The sequence below is a fragment of the Phoca vitulina genome, unplaced genomic scaffold (assembly GCF_004348235.1).
Source record: "Phoca vitulina isolate PV1807 unplaced genomic scaffold, GSC_HSeal_1.0 scaffold3, whole genome shotgun sequence".
NCBI lineage: Eukaryota > Metazoa > Chordata > Mammalia > Carnivora > Phocidae > Phoca > Phoca vitulina.
Window position 1 is genome coordinate 65,618,933 of NW_022589706.1, and position 8,607 is coordinate 65,627,539.

Here is an 8,607-nt window from a genome sequence, read left to right on the forward strand (position 1 = left end):
TGTCTCTGGAAAAACAAGGAAAAGGGCCTGGATATCCTTTCCTCTAGCTGGGAAAGTAGCCCAGCTGAGCCCAAAGGGATTGGACTAAAGGCACAGGAAAAATAGGCGATGCGTGTGTCAGCCACCCCTGATTGATGGAGCTATGTGAGCTCTGGCCTCTACAACCAGTGTCTTGTCCTTTAGATGGAGGGTGGAAAGCAGTGCATGTGATACCTAAATATGGCTTGGATGCTGCTTTGGTAGGGAATATTTCTGAATGGAACCCTCTGACTCTTGGTCTATCTCCTGATGTCCAGAAATTTCTCTCTTAGAGAAGGGAAGGGAGCCTAAAGTTTGGCAATCCCTAGAATGTCATTCTCCATCTAGATTTAGGAGTGAACTTCCACAAACTACCAGAATATATTTTGGGTACTCTTGATTCATTTTGAGTTCTTATTTGTGATTGGTTGCATTTCAGTTTCTAGGATATTTTCTAGGAAGTTCAAATTAGAATAAGATTGGGTCACAGTAGACTTTTGTACTTGATTTCTTTTCAGTTTCTATAGTTTTGTAGGACATTCGTTCAATTGTTTCATTTGAAACACTAATTTAAATTTAAACTTAAAAAGATAAATCGTATTCTTGAAGTTCTGCATGTTCTCTTGCTGCTTAAATCTACCTATTCTAACCATCTCTCTCCACTGGGCACTCCTTGTGTCACTATACACCTCTTCTCTCTTTTTATCTCCCTTTTCTCTTCTCTTAAGCATTAACAAGCTGGCTGACCACTGCACTAGTGTAAACATAGCTATCCATTCCTCAAAGGAAGGAACAGGCTTGGAGTCCATTCTTTTCTGTCTCTTCTATTGGCCATGTAAATAACTCCTTGGAAACTTTAGTGCTGGCAGTTATTGTTTGAAGTGAATTTCCCTCATGTTGCCTGGAGCCTCCCCCTAGAGGCTCCTTTGCAGGCAGCTTCAGCCAAACTTACAAGTCCTCCCCCTCCCTTCTAGGCCAAGGAAACTAAAGAAACCTTCCTTTAACATTTTTGGTTTTCAGGGCAGATTATGACTATTGATCTGTTCATCTTACTTCGTCTAAAGTCCAACAAACTGAGAAAGACACCCCATATATCCTAGAAAAAAGAGAGGTTTGCTTTGACTGTTTTCCTTATTTCACTTTTCGTCTTACTATTGGCATATTGTTTCTTAGACCATGTACATCCATGCTTCTAAATAAGGCCAGGTAGATCTTCTGCTGAATTCATTTATGTCAGAGGAAGACTGTAGGCTGCTATTTTTAGTAATTATTATAACTATGGAAAATTTTCCTTTCAGGGAAATGTAGTAAACAAAATGATTATCCTAGGATTTTCATAATCAAACTCAAACAGACCGTTTTCCTTCACCCCGTCTTTACAAGATAGCCAAAGGCTTTGTTATTAGAGAGGAAACCTTCAGTCACCCTTCAGTCATTTCAGCTGACATACGCATATGGTCACCTGATCCAGAGTTAACACTGATGCTTCAGGGCTTTTAAGGTATTAATGAGTCTCTTGGGAGAGCTCTGTAGCTTGACATTACAGTTATCTGAAGGATTACAAAAAAGATGCTCTTCTATTTTGAGTTCTCTGCTGAGTCACCATCTACATCAAGGTGTCCTAGCCCTGTGAATGATACAGATTTTCTGGAGCTCTGACCTTCAACTGGCTGTCATTCTTCCTAATCCAACCTACTACCATGTGGGGCCGAGTGAGGGATAAACATGGTTAATGCCAGTTGGGGCATTGAGTCTAACCAGAATTTGACAGAGACAGTAAAGATACACATTAAATATGAATCAAGCAGAGGATAAAAACACTTAGTGCTCAGGCAAAAGGGCATCATGGGGAGAGTTGCTTAGGATTTGCATCTCCTGTTGCTCTGCTCTTTGCTCTCCCAGGAGCTGGCCTTCTCTCTGTTCCTCAAATAGCCCATGATCCCACCTGCTACAGGGTCTTTGCACAAGGTGTCACATTCAGAATTCTCTTGCCAGCTCCCATTCACCCCAACCACCACCACCCAACACACACACACACATGCACACAAGCACACACAGAGACACCAGAGAGTAATATCGATTTAGCTTCAGATCAGGGAAAGCGGTCACTGACCTTCGGCAGGGGTCAGGCTCCTTACATACTTTCTTAGAACAAAGGTGTTTTGTCCTCTTAATGCTTATTTCAGCATATAATTATACATACTACATATTCAAATATACCGTGAATTTTTCACCCCCCGGAATTATGCTATGAAAAGGAGGGACTTGCCTTATATTTTAGTGCTTCCGAGATCTCTCACATTAAAGACCACTGTCTCAATGACTTTCATTTTGAACAACAAAGTACCATTTCAGGAAAACAGCCTGAAAGGATCTCAAGCAATGCTTATTTTTGTCATGCTTAAGGCGGTCATCTTGACAATAAAAAAGGAGATAAAGATATTTCAAGCAGATGTGGTAATTATTCTTGAGGTATGATTTCATTATTGCAAGTGTTGGAACTGCAGTTTTAGAAAACCACACTTTATAGACTCAAGTGGTTTCAAATAAGTCCTTCTGATGTGGGAAACAAAGGCAAAAGAGAAAGTAAATGTCCTTCCTCCCTACAGCCCACTGACAAGTCCCTGAAATCGGCAGAGTGACCTTCCTCTAGGGACTCAGCTGCCTCGAGGTTAACACTTTGCTAAGGGCAAAAGGCAATCTTAGCCCGACCCCCCAGGATCCTATAAGTCTACTTTAACTTAAAAAAATTCCTTTGTAAACTTCCTTTATCTCTACCCCCCAAGATACCTGTTGGCAATCATCCCCCAAGCATATGACCCACCGATATACATCTGAAGGGACTCATGACTGAGATTTTGTTTTTACTAAACAGTAATAAGTGACCTTTTCCTAACAATAGCTGGCCCCCTCAAGGTCCTGGAAACCTTGTTTTCAAAATACCTTGGAGGCTTGTGCTGTCCCTAACCCCCTCCCAACCTGAAAGCACATAATCAGCCACTTCTCATGAGCCCACTGCAGCTCCTTCTGTCAAGGGTCCTGTCCCCGTGCTTTCATAAAATCGCCTCTTTGTACCAAAGACGTCTCAAGAATTCTTTCTTGGCCGTCGGCTTCGAACCCTAACATCTTTCCTACATCACTTGAAAGAGGGCTGGGAAAAGCAATAAAGTAATTAATACATAGAGATCATTACCATAGAAAGAATTTATGCTTGGGGATCCAATTTGCAGCATTGGCAGATTTTTCAGAAGTGTGTTATAAACAACCTGCAGAGGACTGATGATGCACTAGTCTGTATTAGAAAATTACAGAGTGGATTCAGTGAGTAGATCTTAGGCATCCTAAGTATACATTACAATATACTATCCATTTGTGCATTTAGGTTGGCCAAAGACTTTGGCTGAGGATCTTTTCATTAGAAAAATAAAGATGGCTTTGTATTTGAGGTCACCTTGTGTTTGGGCATAAGCACTTCTTATTAATGTGATGATTTGTTGAAGGACGGTCTCCCTAACTACACAGTAAGAGCCACCAGAGCACAGCCCCTCTCCATCCTCAGTCCTGCAGCACCTCTGGCATTTCTCATGGTACAGAACATTGAATACTTGAGTTGTCTGAGACATAAGATTACTTATTTTCATAATTGCATGACATGGACAACACTGGAGAAACTAAAACAGAAATTTTAATATAAAGCATCTTAATGAAAGAAAAGATGTTTTAATAACCTTTTACTCTATTGTTAATCAAGATGAGAATTTTCTTTATTCTTTATAAATGTAAAAAAACCCTTCTTTCTTTTTTTTTTTTCCTCTTCAGAAATTCAATGGTTCACATTTATATGATGATAATTCTGAGGCCTGTATTCATTACAGTTCACTCATTGGGAAATTCCAAGTTTAAAAAAAGCTATTCCCATCAGAGTTAGACATAACGATGAAAAGTATTAAAAGAACTACTACTTACTGAGCACGTACACCCATTATTTCAGTTAACCCTACAACAATCTTATGAATTAGCTGTTATCCTCATTTAACAAGTAGGGGAAACTGAGGCCTTGCAAGCCTAATAGTCAACCTTGACCACTGGTCAGACATTGGAATAAGAGCCTTACAGACACTATCTCATTAAATTCCCACAACAGTTTTATGACTATTATCATCTCTGTTTTACAGATGAGAAGACGGAGGCAAGAAGTGGGATAAGACTAGAGAGTGCCAGGATGTGAGCCCAGGCAGCCTGCCCCAGGATCCCCCTGGATAACCACTCTACTGTGGTGCATCGGGAAGATGGGAGCAGCCAGTGGGAACTTGGAAAATGGATTTATTCCAGGCTGTGCAGTATGTGCTATGAAGGGAGGTTATTTTTATCTTTCTTCTTTTGCCTTCCCAGTTGTTTTTCCCCTGCACTCCAGAGGAAACTGGTCATTGTTTTAGTAGCTTTCTTGTTCATCTTCTTAGCACCTATTCATTGAATCTCTAAAGGAAACATTTAGCTACTGCAATTGGTGTACATAAGTTGGTTGCATAATAGGAAGGAAACAAGCCAGGGCTGGAGACTTCATTTCTAAAGAAGGATTCTAGAGCCGACTAAGAGTTATTTCACAGAGTGGGTCATGAAACTCCAGTCTCTCTATACCCTTTCATTGCTATGACGACAGGCTGCTCCTGCTACATGTAGCCAGAAAAAGCAGCTGACATTTCAATGCGAGGAGCGTAGGGGAGAGGTTTACGAAAACAAAAAACAAAACCCAAACCCTTTCGTTTGAATTTCAGTGAGAAAGGAAAAAAAATACCCCCAGAGCAAGTCAAAACCCCTATTCTTTCCTTTAGAAAAGATAAGAAAGGAGAAATGTTGGGGGCCTTCTCCCCTGTCCAACTAGGCCAATAAAACAGAACTGGCTGCAAAGCAGCATTTCGTCTCTCTCTCTTAATGGCAATCTGAAGCAGAAAACTCCCCTTGGTTTCACTTGACTTGGCCATTAAGAAGCAACTAATTGATAAAGGAGTAAAAGACTCACGGTAATAAATACGTCATGTTGAGCCCCCCCCCCCCCCCCCGGGGAATACAGTAGAATCAGATTTATTTTTCCATTTCTTTGGGTAAAAAAAGACAATTCAAAGAATATTTCCTTCTTGATCCCCAATTTTGTTAGCAGAAAAATAATTTCAAGTGCATAACCGAACACTTTCTCATGGCATGCCCCTCTGCCAGGTGTTATACTTGGTATTTAAAAAAATCTCATTTAATTCCTACAACAACTGCATTTGTGGGTATTATTACCACTACTTGCTTAATAGATGGGTAAACTAAGAGACCTTGAGGGAAAACCTATAGGAAATTCCCTTCTTACAGAGTTCTAGTTGGGACTTATAGGTAGGGTAGTGTTTTCATATTAACTATGATTGATTGATTACTTCATATGCACCAGGCCTAGCTGTTTTCTTGACTTAATATCACCACACATCTCTGCGGTGGCAACTAATTTTATGATCCTCACTTCCACAAATGAGGGGACTGAGGTTCAAAGAGTCATTTGCCCCAAGTCACAGAGCCTAGTAAAGCCCAGATATAAACCAGGTCTGTATGTTTCCAGAGCCCCTGATCTTACTCACTTTACTACACCATCTCCCTACAATCAGTCAAGACCACACATTCTGTTCCCCAGAGTTCTGTCCATCTTTTGATGCCCAAGACAAAAGCCAGGCTAGCCCCAGCTGGTACTACCATTGCAAGCTGAGCCTTTGGTGGAAGATGCCCTGCGGGCCTGTATGAACCAGACCCCAGCTTAGCTGGGCATCTCTTGGACTGCCAGTCCTATTGGGAAAGTTCTTCTGGATTTATGGGGCTCCTTTCTCTTTCACTGAAGGTTGTTCCAGAAGGATATGTGAAGGAAAAGGGCACCTGAAGTCTTTCAACAGCAGTTGTTTTTGTTCTTCTTCGTGGAAAAAGATCCCTAACATGTTCTGGACATTGTGCTAAACTTAAATAGCAATGCTTGTGTACTGTTACAAATTAATGGAATAAAAATGACAAGCTGTCAAGAGGAAATGAAATGAATAATGTTCGGGCGTTGTCTAGAAACATCGCCATTCATTTCCTTTCTATCATCACTGTCTTTTTACGTAGTTGATAAGTGGAGCTGCACATGAGAAAGACTGGGGATTGAATCCCAAAAGACCTGGAAAGGAAGCCTTAGTAATTGCTGAATGGCTGTACAGAAATCCCGTAAAAGAAAAAAAGAACAAGAGTCATTAATAACATGTACATATTGTTTTCAAAAATGTGGGAAGTAGCATTAGTTGACTGGACGATAAGTGGATGAAATAGATTGCTTTGCTTTGCTAGATCTTGTTGAATGAACAGAAATATAAACTTAAATCTTTCCTAAGAGGGGTATCTTTTTTTAAAAATAGTCATAGTTAGCAATAGCCATTACCATCAAAGTTTAGGTGAATAAGCTCTGAACTGAAAAAAAGTTGGTATCCAAGAGAAAGGGGAGAATTAAAAAAAAAAAAAAAGGTTTCTGCTGAGTAGGATTGAGTGAACATTTCTAGTCAGTGTACTTAGGCCGTGGGCCAGAGGAAAGCTCAGATACAATGCCAAGGTGACATACTTAACCTCTTTGCAGATTAAAGGCAGTGCAAAAGAGATACTCTTTCCGCAGTACCCCTTGGTTAGAGGATCAACAGCATCAATCTGCAGGTGAAAGCATGGTTTTCTCCTGCAGGGGGACCTCTAATACCTAGGAGGAATGAGTGAGCATGACTTGCATTACTGTTTTTTATTTTAGTAGAGCCAGAAATGATAGTACCTTACACTAGAGGAGTTTCCATAATCTCTTTAGCTCTTTGGTTCCCCTCCCACCCCTTTCCCTCCCCAAATAAGACATCATTAGGAATTAGAGAAATTTTATGTGTGTGCATCTTAAAAAATGGTAGAAGGAGACAAGAGACAATTAGTCATGAAAGTATAAAACAGAGTTAGGAAAGGAATAATAGTCATAATAACTAAAAAATAATCAAAGATTATAGTAGTATAGGCGTTTTCCTACCTTTTGGAAAAGCAAAATGTTCCATTTCTACATTGATGTGAGGTAGTACGGACTGGGACAATGGTGGTGATGAAATAATTCCAGGTAATTTAAACATGGAAAATGCTTTGATTTGAAAGTTAAGAGAAAAACTACATCCCTTATGATTTCTTTAATATATTTAATAAAATATTTCTAAAAAACCCATTTCCGGATTCAGACTTCACCAAGATCTGAATGTTAATCTGGCCAAAAACAGTTCTCCATTTATGTTCTTGGTCTACATTAAAAACCATCATTTATTACTACTTACTGTTTAATCTTGGAGAAGAAAAGGAAACATGAATACGAGAGTTAAACTTTCCTATTAAGTAGCTTTTCTCTAAGTCACACAAAAGGTTTGTGGGTTTTTGTTTTTTTTGGTAAATAAATGGCTTTGTACTAGGAAAAAAATATTAGACATCTTCATCAGATCATGCAAATTAGTATAACAAATGCAATTTGATGATACAGTAAACTTATTAAAATTTACCTTCAGGGATGTGACTGGACCCAGAGCCTTGATACAAAATTGGAGTTGAATCCCCTCTTTGCACACAGCCAGGAAATAAAAGTTTGATAAATATGCAATACTCTTTAAAAAATCTCTTCCCCCGTTAGCTCTGCTTCTCTGCCCAGAAACACATTCGAGTCTGTTGGAGTTGAAATTCTGCTGCTCTGTCAACTAGTCAGGGTCTGAGGTGACAGACAAATGTGGAGGTTGGCACCGGGGTATATTTCAGGCTGTCATCGTTTTTGTTGCAGATTCCTGCAGTTCTCTGGCAGGCTGGCCTCTCTGAGGGTGCAAGCTTTCCAGGCAGTGCAAGCCAACAGGGAACGAGCTCATTCTGCCTGAGATGAGGGGGTTAACAGTCCTCTCCTCTAGCTCTTGTTCTCAGAGGCTAATAACTTGGCCAGAACAGAAGCACGTGGCTCTTTACGCATTTTTCTTCCTTTTTCAAACAACTCTAAAAGCAAGCAGGATCCCTTTTTTGGGGATTTTTATTTTAAGACTTTGAAAAGAAACTCCGCTGTTGTTTCTTCTTAAAGGAAATTGGGGGGTGGGGGTTAAAGGAAGGGGAGAAGAATAATTGCAGCAGACTCATTTTTACATTGCTTAATTGCAAATCGTTTTCACGAATACAGTCTCAATTTTAATAGAAGCGGGGTAACTCAGATACTTTCAACTTTCTTTAAATGACCTTCAGAAACGTCTGTATCTATGAAGCATCACTCATTCATATTATAGATCATTTGGATGCCGATTCAGAAATGTTGCAGTTGGGGCGTCTGGGTGGCTCAGTCATTAAGCGTCTACCTCCAGCTCAGGTCATGATCCAGGGCCCTGGGATCCAGCCCTGCGTCGGGCTCCCTCCGTCGGGCTCCCTGCTCGGCGGGAAGCCTGCTTCTCCCTCTCCCACTCCCCCTGCTTGTGTTCCCTCTCTCGCTGTGTCTCTGTCTGTTAAATAAATAATAAATAAAATCCTAAAAAAAAAAAAGAGATGTTGCAGTTCATG

The 8,607-nt window shown here is 40.3% G+C and overlaps 1 protein-coding gene across 3 annotated transcripts in view; it reads right to left on the reverse strand.

Annotated features, from left to right (window-relative positions):
• Nucleotides 1-7,983, reverse strand: part of SPARCL1 (SPARC like 1) — a 50,662-nt gene extending 42,679 nt beyond the window's left edge. For all 3 annotated transcript variants that reach the window (XM_032400765.1, XM_032400763.1, XM_032400764.1), the window contains exon 1: nt 7,584-7,983. The gene's annotated coding sequence lies outside the window, so the exon portion shown is untranslated. The remainder of the gene's footprint in view (nt 1-7,583) is intronic.
• Nucleotides 7,984-8,607: the final 624 nt, after the last annotated feature.